The 15,210-nt window shown below is 43.5% G+C and overlaps 1 long non-coding RNA gene across 1 annotated transcript; it reads right to left on the bottom strand.

The window, feature by feature from the left end:
* Positions 1-8,447: 8,447 nt before the first annotated feature.
* On the bottom strand, positions 8,448-12,312 carry LOC141418032 (uncharacterized). Its single transcript, XR_012442670.1, has 2 exons — positions 11,897-12,312; positions 8,448-10,119 (listed from the first exon to the last, which is right to left on the bottom strand). It is a non-coding gene; the product is annotated as an uncharacterized lncRNA (long non-coding RNA).
* Positions 12,313-15,210: the final 2,898 nt, after the last annotated feature.

Below are 15,210 nucleotides of genomic sequence, written 5' to 3'. Positions count from 1 at the left end.
AGTGAGTGAGTGACTCTTTCTCTGCCTGATCTGTAGAGACTTGGAATTCCTCTAGTCTTGTTCAAATTGCAGTGCTGCATGCAATGGACAATGAGGATGTCTAACTCCCTTGTCCCACGAACTATTGGGGGAGTGGCCATAGCCAAGTGCCCCGCCATGTGTGCTCCCCTCACAGTCCTCCATCAGCTGCTCCTGTGTGACAAGGAGCCACACAGGAACTGCTTTCAGGGCAGCAGCAGCCTGCTGGTCTACCAGGGACCAGCTGTCCACCTGCCTTCCTGTTCTCCACTCCCTTCATCTATGCCTGCCATAACATCCAATTGGGCTGACCATCCTAAATGAGCCCATTTCCAATGACCACCGGGCACACTTCTTCGACAGCATCATTCACAATGAGTCCCAGAACTGTAGGTGGTGAAGTACATCCTACAATTCCTCAAGAGACCTTAGAAATAAAGCACAATCCTCAGACCATCAGAGCCACCATGTCGAATGTTCATGTGGCCAAAAGGAATGCAATGGTTAAGACCAAAGCAACTTAGTTCATGTCTTATTATTTCATATCTACTCATCTTGCACCCCAGTCAAGTGGCTTAACTCTGCAGAAGTAGGGACCTTGATCAAAATCATGGTCTCTCTTTTGAGAGCCAAGCAGCTCTGAGAATGCAAGTGGTCCATACATACATGGTAATGTGGGGGTGGACGGATGGATGAATGAGTGGATGGATTGACTACATGTGTTTCTAGGTCTGCTGCAACTCTAAGGCATGCTTTTCCACCATCCATGAAAATGGTCTCATTTCCCACCATTCAGCTGCATCTGCCTTGTTTGTGTTACCACCTACCCCTCATGGCTTCCCTCCGTCTTTCTTCAGGGGTCACGTTTCTTAGACCACCTTATCTGATCCCCACAGTCCCTCCTAAGTGCAATCTTGCCTCTTCTCCTTTTTCTCCCTCTACCTATAACTCAGTGGTCCAGCTTCAGGGATGCACAGCTGAGCCTGAATCCTGCTCCTGCTACCCATTCACCACAAGAGCACAGGCAAGTTTCTCTGCCTCTGCACCCAGTTTCTTCATCACAGGATAGATAATCATGGTGCTTGTATCCTGCAAGGGCTCAAGTGAGTTAAGTATTCCCAAGGTCTTAGAACAGCATCTAGCATAGACCGAGTGTTCAAGAGATACTATTTTTATGTTTTAATTCATTTTTTGTTGCTGGTAATGGAACCCAGGGCCTGGCAGATGCTTAGCTAGTGTTGTACCACTGATATACACCTCCAGCCCTTTTCAAAAAATAACTCTGCAAAATTAAAGATTTCATAAGAGTTGAATTGTGTCCCCCCAAAATAGCTTCATGTCATAATCAACAGTATTAGTGAATGTGATGTTATTTGATAATGAGAACTTTAGAGATGTGAGGATATCAAAATGAAATCATTCAGTTGGGTGTTAATACACTATGTCTGTTACACAACAGATAGTGGAGATTGGACATGGAGATGACACACGGGTAGAAGGCCATGGGAATGCAAGGACCAAGGTTGCAGGGCGGTTCGTATAAGCCAAGAAATTCCAAGGACTGACAGCATTTACCAGTTGCCCAATAAAGACCTTTGTAGCAAAAGCAACTGCTCAGAATTCTGTTTCAGTGAGACATCTTCCCTTACTCTCCCCCAACTCCAGTGGTTCCTCAGTCTTACCTTCACTCTCATGACTTTGACTGACTTGATGCTTGAGGACACTTATTTTGTAAACCAACCCTCCATCTGGGCTTGTCTGATGTCTTCCTCTGATTTGATTCAGGAAGACCACAGAGCAATGCTGTCTTCAGCTGAACCCATTACTGGTGATGCCATTTCAATTATCTGACTATGTTATCTCCACTATGAATTGGTTCCCTTGGGACTAGTGTTTTGTTCTCAACTTTTCACTTATCTTTTAATTTTTATATATTTGTATACCTGGTTCCCATGTTATACTGTATAATTTGTTGCTGCCATCATTTCCTTGGACTTTTTGACTTGCCCACTGTCGCCATTGAATTCTTTTGAGCTGAGTTCTGTGTTCTTTCTGCATGTCTGTGACTCTGGGCTATCTCTCGCCTTATAGCACAAGATGTCTGAGGCTCCCCTTGTCTATTTCCTGCTCCAGACCTGGACTCAGTTGTTGTATGAGAAGGCTTGATTCCTTTAGTAGAGAATAGTATTGAGGAATCCAGATCTAGATGCTAGCTGGGAGTGATGGTGCCCGCCTATCATCCCAGCAATCAGAAGGCAGAGGCAGGAGGATAATGAGTTTGAGCCTGGCTCAAAAGACCAAAAATCATATGTTCTCCCTCATATGTGGACATTAGATCAAGGGCAAACACAACAAGGGGATTGGACTATGAGCACATGATAAAAGCGAGAGCACACAAGGGAGGGGTGAGGATAGGTAAGACACCTAAAAAATTAGCTAGCATTTGTTGCCCTTAACGCAGAGAAACTAAAGCAGATACCTTAAAGCAACTGAGGCCAATAGGAAAAGGGGACCAGGAACTAGAGAAAAGGTTAGATCAAAAAGAATTAACCTGGAAGGTAACACCCACGCACAGGAAATCAATGTGAGTCAATGACCTGTATAGCTATCCTTATCTCAACCAGCAAAACCCCTTGTTCCTTCCTATTATTGCTTATACTCTCTCTACAACAAAATTAGAGATAAGAGCAAAATAGTTTCTGCTGGGTATTGAGGGGGGGAGCGGGAGGGGGTGGAGTGGGTGGTAAGGGAGGGGGTGGGGGCAGGGGGGAGAAATGAACCAAGCCTTGTATGCACATATGAATAATAAAAGAAAAATGAAAAAAATAAAAAATAAAAAAAAAAAAACAAATCCAATGCAAAGTTAGTGAAACTCTATCTCTAAAATAAAAAAAATAATAAAAAGAAAAAAAAGGAATGGAATATAGCTCAAGAGGTAGAGGTCTTGCCTAGCATATATGAAGCTCTGGTTCAATCCTCAATACCTTACACACACACAAAACTCTGGAAGTGATCTGTAATATTGGGGTGATCGACTCTGTCCTTTGAGTGAAGAGAGCTGGAGAATGTGCAAAAATTCCCTTCCACACTGAGACTATGTGTTTATTTTTCTCTCTCCTTCTCCATACTGAAATCCATGAGTGCATACAAGTGCCTCCAGTTCCATCCAACACCTCAGAGCTCCTTCTGCTTGTCCCCCATCTATATTAGAGACTACCTTTTCCAACAGCAGGAGACCTGGATCCTATTATTCTTGTAGAATTCCCAAGTGTAAGCAATCTCTTTTCTCTGTTGCCTTCGAAACCACTGTGGGGATGCCTATCTCATCCTAATCTGCTTCAACCCCTGTACAACACAGCCTCCACAAGTGGATATCCTTCACATTCTTCTGGGTTATGACACCTCCACATGTGAACTCCTTCCTGGCACTCTTAAATACAAACCTCCACCCTGGACCTTGCCCGCTCCTAGACACTGACCTTACTCGTCTTGTGCTCCAGCACTCCATTCCAAGCTGCCCTTCCATGGCTTATCAGCATCTTCTCAGGCCCCATGTACCAGTCTGTTTTCCATTGCTACAGTAGAGTGCCAGAGACTGAATACTAAATAAAGAAACGATGTTTATATATCTCAGCATCTTGGGGGCTAATGGGCTTGGCACTGGCATTGGCTGGCTTTGGTGAGGACCCCTTGGCTACAACCCATGGTGAATGGGATCTTAATGGGAACATATGCAGAGAGATTACAAGGTGAGGCAGGAAGCCATGAACTGGGAAGGGGTCAGGCTCACTCTTTTATTTTAAATTTATTTTATAACAAAGGTTATCAGTCCTTTGTCTTATTATTCATATGTGCATACAATGCTTGGGTCATTTCTCCCCCCTGCCCCCACTCCCTCTCTTTGTACCCAGTCCACCCCCTCCCTCAGCCCCCACCCCCTCAATACCCAGCAGAAACTATTTTGCCCTTATTTCTAATTTTGTTGTAGAGAGAGTATAAGCATTAATAGGAAGGAACAAGTGTTTTTGCTGGTTGAGATAAGGATAGCTATACAGGGAGTTGACTCGCATTGATTTCCTGTGCATGTGTGTTACCTTCTAGGTTAATTCTTTTTGATCGATCCTTTTCTCTAGTTCCTGGTCCCCTTTTCCTATTGGCCTCAGTTGCTTTTAAGGTATCTGCTTTAGTTTCTCCGCATTAAGGGCAACAAATGCTAGCTAAGTTTTTAGGTGTCTTACCTATCCTCACACCTTCCTTCTGTGCTCTCGCTTTTATCATGTGCTCAAAGTCCAATCCCCTTGTTGTGTTTGCCCTTGATCTATGTCCGCATATGAGGAACAACATATGATTTTTGGTCTTTTGGGCCAGGCTAACCTCATTTAGAATGATGTTCTCCAATTCCATCCATTTACCAGCGAATGATAAAATTTCGTTATTCTTCATGGCTGCATAAAGTTCCATTGTGTATAGATACTACATTTTCTTGATCCATTCGTCAGTAGTGAGACATCTTGGCTGTTTCCATAACTTGGCTATTGTGAATAGTGCCGCAATAAATATGGTGTGCATGTGCCTCTGGAGTAACCTGTGTCACAGTCTTTTGGGTATATCCCTAAGAGTGGTATTGCTGGAACAAATGGTAGATCAATGTTTAGCTTTTTAAGTAGCCTCCAAATTTTTTTCCAGAATGGTTGTACTAGTTTACATTCCCACCAACAGTGTAAGAGGGTTCCTTTTCCCCCACATCCTCGCCAACACCTGTTGTTGGTGGTGTTGCTAATGATGGCTATTCTAACAGGGATGGGGTGGAATCTTAGTGTGATTTTAACTTGCATTTCCTTTATTGCTAGAGTGGTGAGCATTTTTTCATGTGTTTTTTGGCCATTTGAATTTCTTCTTTTGAGAAAGTTCTGTTTAGTTCGCTTGCCCATTTCTTTATTGGTTCATCAGTTTTGGGAGAATTTAGTTTTTTAAGTTCCCTGTATATTCTGGTTATCAGTCCTTTGTCTGATGTGTAGCTGGCAAATATTTTCTCCCACTCTGTGGGTGTTCTCTTCAGTTTAGAGACCATTTCTTTTGATGAACAGAAGCTTTTTAGTTTTATGAGGTCCCATTTATCTATGCTATCTCTTAGTTGCTGTGCTGCCAGGGTTCCGTTGAGAAAGTTCTTACCTATACCTACTAACTCCAGAGTATTTCCTACTCTTTCCTGTATCAGCTTTAGAGTTGAGGCTCACTCTTTTATGACAGTTCACTTTCTCAGGAACTTAGTAATGTTGTTCATTGGGACTACATTATCCCTTCCTATGACAGCATCCCTGATGACTTCCCACTGGAATTCACCTCATGCTGAGATGCAAGCTCCCAACACAAGAACTCTGAGTGGGGGCACACTCAAACTACATGCAGACAATATCACCCTCTTTGCCATGCTATCTTTCTATAGGAACTCTTTCACCTCACTTCCCCAAGGGAACCCTGCCCCTTCTCCTACCACACGAATGCCTCCATTACCCGTTTAGGCTCTGATACAACTATGACTTCTCACGCTGCCCACCTGTCCCACCTCCATCTTTCACTGAATTATCCAAGAAAAACAAATGAAGAGAAGAGCAGAGGAAGAGAATTACCCACTCACTACCTGAAGCCCTGATGTCAGGCAGCTCTCAGTTTTTTCTTTTTTAACTGTACGTACTGAAATTTGAGCTCAGGGCCTCCCACTTGCTAGGCAGGAACTCTACCACTTCAGTCACACCTACAACCTTTTTTGCTTTAGGGAATTTTTGAAATTCTCACGTTGGACCTTAATCCTCCTATGTGCACTTCGCTCATAACTGAGATGATGGGCACATAACAAAACCCAACTTATTGAGATGGAGTGTCTCAAATTCTTTCCTGGGCTGTCCTTGACTTTGCTCCTCCTGTCATCTACCTCTCAAGTAGCTGGAATTATAGGCCTGAGCCACCAAGCCTGTAGGGACAGGAAGAGTTGGTAAAGGATTGAGGTCATCAGGAGACTGGGCCACGTTTAGAGAGCAAGAAGGAGGGGATGTTTTGAAACCAGGGCTGCATGAGCTTTACCTGTCCTCCATGCAGTTTCCCATGGGGCCTCCAAGCATCTTCAAGATGAAGGACATCACTGAGAAGTAACAGGTGAGGTGGGGATGATGGAGGATGATGGGAGCTGTGATATGGGGAAAAGGAAGGGGCATGCTGGTGTAATGGAAAAAAAGAATGAGTGCAGGAAACATGAGCTGAGAAGGTAGAAGAACCCAGGGAACATGAAGGACCCTGAGCACCAACAAGATACCTAGGTGAGAGTGAAAGCAGAAGTCATGAGCAAAGGAGAGGTAGTGGGAAGTAGGACAGCAATCAAGAGGGAACTGGAATGGTCTCACTGTTGAGATCATTCTTCCATGAGGACTGTCAAAGTGGAGATGATGGTAACAATACCTGCTATTCACTAAGTCTTGCCCAGACCTGTGTAAAAGGCTTTACATTTCTAATTCCATTTAATCCATAGAAAAATTTGTGAGTTTCATTCCCATTTAACCAGTGAAGAAACTAATTCTTGAAGTCCTTTGCCTTAAGCTAGGAAGTAGTAAGGAGAAGTCTTTTAGATTCTTGCAGGAATGTATTATTTGGGCTTTAAGACCATCACAAAGGAAAGGAAAGAGACAGGAATGCAGGGGGATATAATGAGAAAGAGAAGTTGGGGAAAGGCTCCAAGGACAAAGGGAGGTAAGAGGGCAATGGAGGTCCAGGCTAGGACAGGAGCAATGGCTGATATGGGTAATTCCAGCTATTCAGAAGAAAGAGACCTAGAACGTATAAGTTTGAGACAAGGCTGGGTAAAAGTTAGCAAGGCCCTATCTCAATCAATAAGTTGGGTGTGGTGAGAAGACTCTACCTGAAAAGTAAAGCACAAAGGGTTGCAGATGTGGCTCAAGTGGTAGAGTGCCTGCCTAACAATATGAGGCTGTGGTCAAACGCTGCACACACAAAAAAGGAAGGTGAGGATTAATAGAACTTCCCAAGTCCTGTGCCAGGTATCAAAGCTCGGTGTGTTCTGATGTGTCCATGAGTAGGCAAGGTAACAATGACTAGAATTTTCAGAGGTTTTAGGAAGTGGTCTTCCTGGTACTGAGCACCCTGCTTAAATACCATTGCACAGTGATCCTTACACAAAGGAGTTCTAACCCCTGGGAGGAAGGATGGAGGTGGCTGGGGAAAGAGTCCTGGGGCTTAGTGAAAGAATTCTGACCTGGAAGTCAGGAGCCCTGAATTCTAACCCCAGGCCTGTGCCTGACCTCTTGTGTGACTTCAGGTGAGTATTAGTCCACACCCCCCAGAAGAGGATCATTCCATTTATGAACCTCCAGTAGGTTCCTCCACCTCTCTTCTTCACTTTACTCTTGGGTAAGGTGGAAATATTTACTTCACAGAGCAGTTCTGAGGTTTAAACACAGCTCAGCACAGAGTCAGCCCTCTGAGCTGATTACTTATGATATTAAGTCACATTTTCTCCATTTGCAGGGGAAGACCGGACTGTGTGGTGTTTCAGGCCCCTCTCAGAACATGAGGAGTGTCTGTCTTGGAAAGGCAGATGGGAAAGATCAAAATTCAAGGATGGGAGCCAGGCACAGTGGCTCATACCTTTAATTTCAGCTACTGGAGAAGTGGAGATTTGGAGGAATCTGAAAAATGATCAAAGCAAACAAGGGCTGTTAATGGCTCAAGTGATAGAGTTCATGCTTAGCAAGCACAGAGCCCTGAGTTCAAACCCCAGTACTTCCAAAGAAAATTCAAGGGTGGGAAAGAGGAAAACAGAGGGCATGAAGAAGAAGGCAAGGAACTATGCAATACAATGAGGGAGATGAAGGATGGAGGAAGAGCAGAAAGAAACAGACAAAGGTGTGGAGAGACTTGGGGTAACAGGGGACATGTTTGAAGAAGTGGGTGTTGGATTCTGGACTCCAGTTCTTTCTCCCATGTATTCCTTTTCAGGAAAGACACCTGGGACAAGATGAAATTGAAGCTTACTCCTCCTCCAAGTGCCCTCCCATAGCCATCTACACACTTACCCTGTTCTCCATCTCTTTGTGCATTTCTGTGAAAATTCCTTCACGTGAAAATTTCACATCCTTTCTATTCCCACACAACCAAGGTTTGGGGATCTTCTTCTTGTGCAGTTTTAACTACCTTCCTCACCTAGTTTTTAGAAGATATACCCATCTCTACATGTTTCAGAAACTCAGAGAAACATGTATTATAGAAAGAATTTAAACTGTTGGGTTTTTTTCCTTGGAGGTTATACGCTTTCTCATAATTTCACCCAAGAAATTCAAAGAATGCATCTTCTGATGTAGCAGTCTCAGATTTCATACCTCTTCCTAACATATCTTATACATCACTCCGTTTTGAAATGCTTGGCTTTTAAAAATGTATTATTCTCTGAAGAAAGTCTAGTCAGTACTTCATTGATAGTTTCAAGGGATATCACCTTCCCCTCAACTGACTGTTACAAGTTGCCCCATGGTTCTTCTCTCTTAACTTTCACAGCACCGGGAAGCATTTCTTGAGTTTGACAAGGACCACAATGCGATCATCTCTTAAAGGACTTCAGGAATCACATGAGTAACATGGGTAATATGCCGACAGAGACGGAGATGGAGCTGACAAAACTGGGCCAGCAAATCCACATGAATTCTGAGACCAGAGGCTGGGAGGAGTGACTGGCATTAACAAAGCACTAAAGGTGGAATTGGGAAGGAGATGGATGTTGAGATTAGTGAGATTAGGTGTGGGGATAGAGAGATGAGAAAGAGAAATAGAAGTCTGGAAGTAGGCAGTTCAGATTGCCCTTAGGGAGGCAGTGTTTGAAGTAGTTGGAAGAGTAACATGGAGAGACTGGGTTCAAGCCCAGTTCCAATATTTACTCACTGTGATCATTTTGAAAAGTGGAGTTATACTCTTCTCTTGTGCCTGTTTCCCTGTCCTTCATGTGAGGATACTATCACTCTTATAGAGAAAATGAGTAAAGATGCCCTTGTAGGCAAAAGTGTATTTCTGGTGGGTTTCTATTAAATGTAGGTTATTATTCTGACCAGTAAGGCTTATTTATCAGTGAAGTGCAAGATTGGAGCTGTGCTGGGTGTAGGAAGAATACCTTGGGTTGGATCTAATGTTGGTGAATAGTATTGCAAGAAGCATGAATTTTTAAATAGAATCCAAAGCTGATTTGGCATTTAACCTGGCATTAAACTGCTAACAGCTTTGCTTTGGGGCATGTAACTTAGTTAACAACATTGAATTCCAGGTGACTATAGTATGGTCAGTCTTCTGTATCTGCCAGTTCCACATCTGCAGAATCAACCAACTGTGGATGGAAAATATTTGGGAAACATTGTGTCTGGTCTGAACATGTTCAAATTTTTTTCTTCTTGTCATTAATAATACAGTATTACAGCCATTTACAGAGTGTTTACATTGCAGGAGGCATTATAAGTAATCTGGAGACCATTGAAAGCATGTGGGAGACTTGATTCGGTTCTGTGCAAATACTGTGCCATTTTATAAAAGGGACTTGAGCATCTGAACATGTTCATATCCTCAGAGGGTCCTGGCACCAATCCCCGCCATGGATGATTGAACTCATACCAGAAGGGAGTCTGATGCACATGTAATTAAAACTCTCTTTTGTACAGATCTACAGATGAGGAAACATGGGTATTAACCAGTTAAGAGATGTTCTGAAGGTAGTTGCTACTACCATACACACCATGTCTCCTTAGTTCAGATTAGAAGAATATAGGAGCTTCAGTTGGATGATTAATGAGAAAAAATCAGGGAAACTCTTAGCAGGGAGGTGGAAAGTGACATACTGCTTGAACTGACTGGAAGGGAAAGTGAGGAAATGAAAGGTTCAGGTTATATGGTGCCCCACTAACCAACTCTCTACTGCCCTCAATGGGTGGCCATGTAGACTTTGAGGACTTTATGGAACTAATGACCCCAAAATTGCTTGCAACACAGCTGGAATGATTGGCGTCCAGAAGATGAGAGATGTCTTCAGGGAGGTGAGTTGAGAGTCCTATGGTGCTGGTGGGGTGGAGAAAGACCAGAGAGGTTTGTTATGGGTCAGCACCATGGAACAGGGCCTCTGCATATCTCATCTGATTTAACCCTCACAAATTTAGAGTAAGCAGTCATTTATTCCAGTCTTATGGATGAGGAAAGGGATGCTCAGGGAGGTTATGAATGTTATCCAGGATTGTACATCCTCTAAAACAAATGTTGGAACATCAAAGCTTGGTTCCTTGTAATAGAAAGGAGGAACCCAGGAATTTGAGATTTCTCAGAAAGGATCTCAAATAAATCATCTGGTTTAATCCAGATGACTACTATAGAAATGCTAAAAAAAATAAAAATAAGACTGAATATCCATGAGATTAAGGAGCCTGCTTACATCCCCTGATAAAATAACTTCTGTCATCCATACAGTTTCAACCATGCATGGTACAATTAAAATAGTATAGCATTTGGAAGCAAAGACATTGGAACCAGGCAATCTTCATTCCATCATGAGACTTTGGAGCCAGGCTCAAATCCCGGGAGATCTCTGTCTGCTCATTGTATAATTCTCTCTCTCAACTCTATATAAAGATCGACAGTCGTATTGTTCAAGAGCTCTTTATGTCACCATGGAAATACTCTGTCCAAACCAGTAGCTCCTGGCCACCCTTGGCAACTGAACCCTTGATATGTTGCTAGCATAACTACAGAGCTGAATTTTTTTAACTTCAATTCAGTGGATTTAAATTAGGTTTTTTATTAATTTGCACTGATATTCAATTGACTATCAATCAAGTACTGAACTACAGTTCATTTAAATTTAAAAATGAATGTTTGATTCAGTGGTTGGATAACTTTCCTTTCAAACACCTTGTGTGTCAACACTGGCATTTTCAACTGCAAATTTCATGATAAATTCTTAATATAGAGCAAGTACTTGTGATTGAAAAATTTAGTATCTGAGTTGACAACCTCTATAAGCATATAATTTCCAGTATCAGTTCTTAGTGTAATTAGTGTAGTTATCACTGCTCATAGGTAAATGTGTGCTAAAAATGTTGCCTATGTTTGTCAGTACATAGTAAATACTTAACATGCAATCTTATGAAATGCAGTGAGCAAAAAGGAGGAAGCTGCAAGCACAGAGGCTGTAGGGCAGGAAGGCATCTGTGGAAGGGCAACAAGCCTGAGTGCTTGGAGCCCTGTGAGCTGGAGAGGGCACAACATGAAATAGCCAAGGTCTCAGGCTTGCAGAAGGCACAGTCAAACCACCTGGCTGTGCAGCAGTGTCGGGATTTTCTTCTGATGGGACAGGAAGCCAGAGGAAGGTTTTAAGCATCCAAGTGACAAGGTCTGATATATGCTTTAAATGAGCATGAATATGAAGCCCTGGTGTATGGACCCTAAGAGAGTCCAACAAGAGCCAGATAAGCACATTAGGAGGCTACCTTAACGATCCAGGCAAGAAGTGACTGTGGTGAGAGCCAGATTAGAACCAGCAGATCTGGGGAAGGAGAGTAGAGCTCCTCCGCCATCCCCATCACCCAGTTTGGAAGTCAATTCGAGAATAGAAGATTAGTTAAATCTGCGCCTCAGTGAGACCTTTCCTTCCTGAGAGGTCACATGGGTCAAATGGGATTCAGTGGGATTGAGAAGTAGAGAGGAGGAATGAGTGTCCCCCTTGAGGGTCTCACTCTGCCCAGCTCTTGCATTGCTGGGAGGAAAAGTCCTTGCAGAGACCTTCCAGGGTAGCCCTGCAGAGTCCTCAAGTGTCTCTCATGGGCCTCCTTGGTGCAACACATACCTGACACTTTATCAAATGATCCAGGTGAGGCGATGTCATAAACAGGCTGAAATCCATGCTTGCACACAGTAAGATTCCAACTGTGGATGTGAGAGTTACAGGAGATCCCACAAGCAAAGCATCATCCCAGTGCCCAGCATGTGGCTAGAACCCAAGGATAGTTAATGTCCATCAGTTCAACAAAGAGTTTTGAGATATCCAGTGAATCCATTGTGGAATCCTTATTCCCAGTCAGAACAGGGCCATGACCACTTTCTTCCCATGTCATTCTCATCCCTTAAAATGCCCCACCATCTGTTCAGTTCCCAAAACTGAGTCCTTAGATGCCATCTCTGACCTTACTTTTCTCTTACTCACCACAGCCAATCCCGCTGTAGTTCCTCTCCATCCCATCTCCAGGTTACCACAATCCACCCACATCCCTCCATACCCACTGCCAGCATCCACCCATATCTTATGAAATCATTCTACCCTTCTTACCCGCACCATATCATCTGTCATCAGGAAAGATGCATGTTCTTTCACTGAGTCTATGATTTTGACTACTTTCAGTATCTCAGTGGAATCATACAGTTTTGTCTTTACTCAAGCAGTTAGTTTATAGCACTTAGCATAGTGCCTTCAAGGTTCATCTGTGTTGTAACATATCCAATTTCCTTCCTCTTCAAGGTGAAATAATTGTCCACAAGATGGATGGGGCTCATTTTGTTTATCCATTCATCTGTCTCTGGATCTTACCTGCATTCACGTAAGCTTCCCCCCATCCTCAGAACTCCACATGCTGTGTGTCACCCTGGGAAATGCTATTATTACCTCACCTGCTCAGCTGGGAATTGCTGTGAACATGGCCTCCAGGGCTCATGGGTTGGAAACTAATTCCTAATACATCATTTGGAGGTAGGGCCCAATAAGAGTGAAAGGTTAGGTCACCAGGGCTCTGCACTCATGAATGCTTTAATGTGATCACACAGTAGGTTAGTTATGCAAGGGTAGGTTTGTTATGAAAGCAAGTCTGGCTCCCTCTGCCTTGATTGCTCTCACTCTCTCATCTTGCTTCTTGCCTTCTGGCTTCCACAATGGGATGTTGCAACATCAAGGGCCTTAAAAGATGCCAGCACCTTACTATTGGACTTCCAAGTCTCCAGACCTTTGAGAAAGAACATGATTTCCTTATAAATTACCCAGTCTCTGGTATTCTGTTACAGCAACACAAGATAATCGGAGACAGAAATTAAAGGGTTCATGGGCTCAGCAGAGTGTCCAGGATCACACATGGCAGAATTGGAGTCCAAAACAACACACTGTAGTCCTACCACCAACTTAACATAGTTGGCAAATATGCCCTAAGGATGTGTGGGATCCAACTGATGTTGGAGGTAGAGAATGGGACCAGCCTGAGTGAACTGGAAAATTGAGAAGAAAAATATGTCTGAAAACTGCATGGGCTGGGAGTCAAGAAAGAGACTTTGTCCATAGATTATAGAATAAGAAGAACAACATCAAGGAGAGAGTGGACAGTGAGTGAAGAGGTTGGACGATATTAGTCAGGCCAGGAAATACTGTGTGCACAAATAAAAAATCTTCAAATTGCTCTATTTAGACACAAAGAGCCTGTGTTTTGATGATGCAAAATGCAATTTGGGTTGGTGTCCCTCCTGAGATCAAAGCTGCTGTGTTGTCCCTTCTCGTCTCAACACAAATATCTGTATGCTTGCTTCATTAGAGATCTGGAGAGCCACACAGGGCCTTTTATGGTAGGCTTGAAGTAGCATGCATCACCTCTACTCATCTGGTTGGCTAGGACCCACCTCATGGCCTCTTCCCACCCCCAGGGGAAGTTGACAGATGTTCTTGCCCTGTGGCTTCAAATATATTCACAGTACTGTAGACCCATCACCAGCAGCCATACTCAGAACTTATCCTTCATTCCCAACATTTAAAATGGTATTCTTTAAACAATAGTTCTCTCTTTCCCTGTCCACTGGCCTATGATGACTTCAATTCCTCATTCTGTTTCTGTGAATTTGCCTATTGTAAGTGCTTCCTATGCAATGGACAAAATGCTGTCTCCCCAAAATTTATATGTTGAAGACTGAACCACGAGGGAGATGAAATACATTAAGAAACGGGGGTCTCTGGGAACTGACTTTTCATGAGGGTGGTGCCCGTGATTGGGATGAAAGGTCTTATAAACCAGGCCCCATGAAGCCAGCTGGTTCCTTCTGCCATGTGAGGACACTGGGACACAGGTGTTACATGAACTATGCCAGCAGACCCTCCCACACATACAGCGTAATGACACCCTGGTGTTGGACTTCCCTAGAACTGTGAGAAACAACGTTTTGTTGTTTATAAGCCATGCAGAAGTTGGTACTTTACTACAGAAGCCAAAACATACTAGGACTATCTCTTCAGTGGAAGTGGACTGCTTTCACTAAGCATGGTGTGCATTGTAGCCAGGCCTTTCCATGCTCTATGTAGTGTGTATCACTTGAAGTGTGTATCATCCTCGTGAAGCTATGGAATAATATTCCATATTGTGTGGAACAGCTGCACCATGTTTTTCTTCTCCATTCACTGTTGATGGACATTTGGATTATTTGTGTGTTTGGTTATTGTGAGTAGTGCTGCTATGAATGTTACTTACAGGGTATTATTTTACTGAGGATCATAAGCAGTTGATCCTCACATGTTGTGAGGGCCTCCTTGGGTATATCATAACATTGCAGAGAGCAGAAAGGAAGCAGCCATATGCATAAGGTGTACAGTACATGGGATGACCTCAGTTTGTAGTATCTCAGGCTCTCAAGAACTAATCCACTCCATGAGACCAATCTGAGTCCCTTCTCGTGGGGGCCAATGACCTACCACCTTCCAAAAGTGTCCACCTCTTAAAGTTTCCAGCAGCACACAAGGCATCTACCTTCCAGCACTTGACCTTTTGAGGGACACACTCAAACCATATCCAAACCACAGTGCAGGTGCACATCAGTTATACCTCGTTCCCCACTCAATTCTCTGTGGTGTTTAGTGCAGGGCAGGAAGCCACAGCTGTGTTTGCACACAAGCTGTTTGTCTATCCATACTCACTCTGACCTCACTGTAGACTGGCAGGTGCAGGATCTTTGGGTCTCTTCCTAGGCTCCAAAGCTTGCATCACAGAAAATGAGATGTGCAGCCAAAAACTCCTCCACCTGGTGGATGCTGGACTTGCCATCAGCAGTCCCTACCCACTTGTTCTGCCCCCTGCATGGAAGGTTCAGCTCATCCTCTCCTTTGACTTCAGTACTGGGGACCCTTTTGAGGTAACTAAG

This window comes from Castor canadensis, chromosome 16 (assembly GCF_047511655.1).
Source record: "Castor canadensis chromosome 16, mCasCan1.hap1v2, whole genome shotgun sequence".
In the NCBI taxonomy this organism is placed as follows: domain Eukaryota; kingdom Metazoa; phylum Chordata; class Mammalia; order Rodentia; family Castoridae; genus Castor; species Castor canadensis.
The sequence above is the reverse complement of the archived record's forward strand: the minus strand, read 5'-3'. Positions and strand labels throughout refer to the sequence as shown.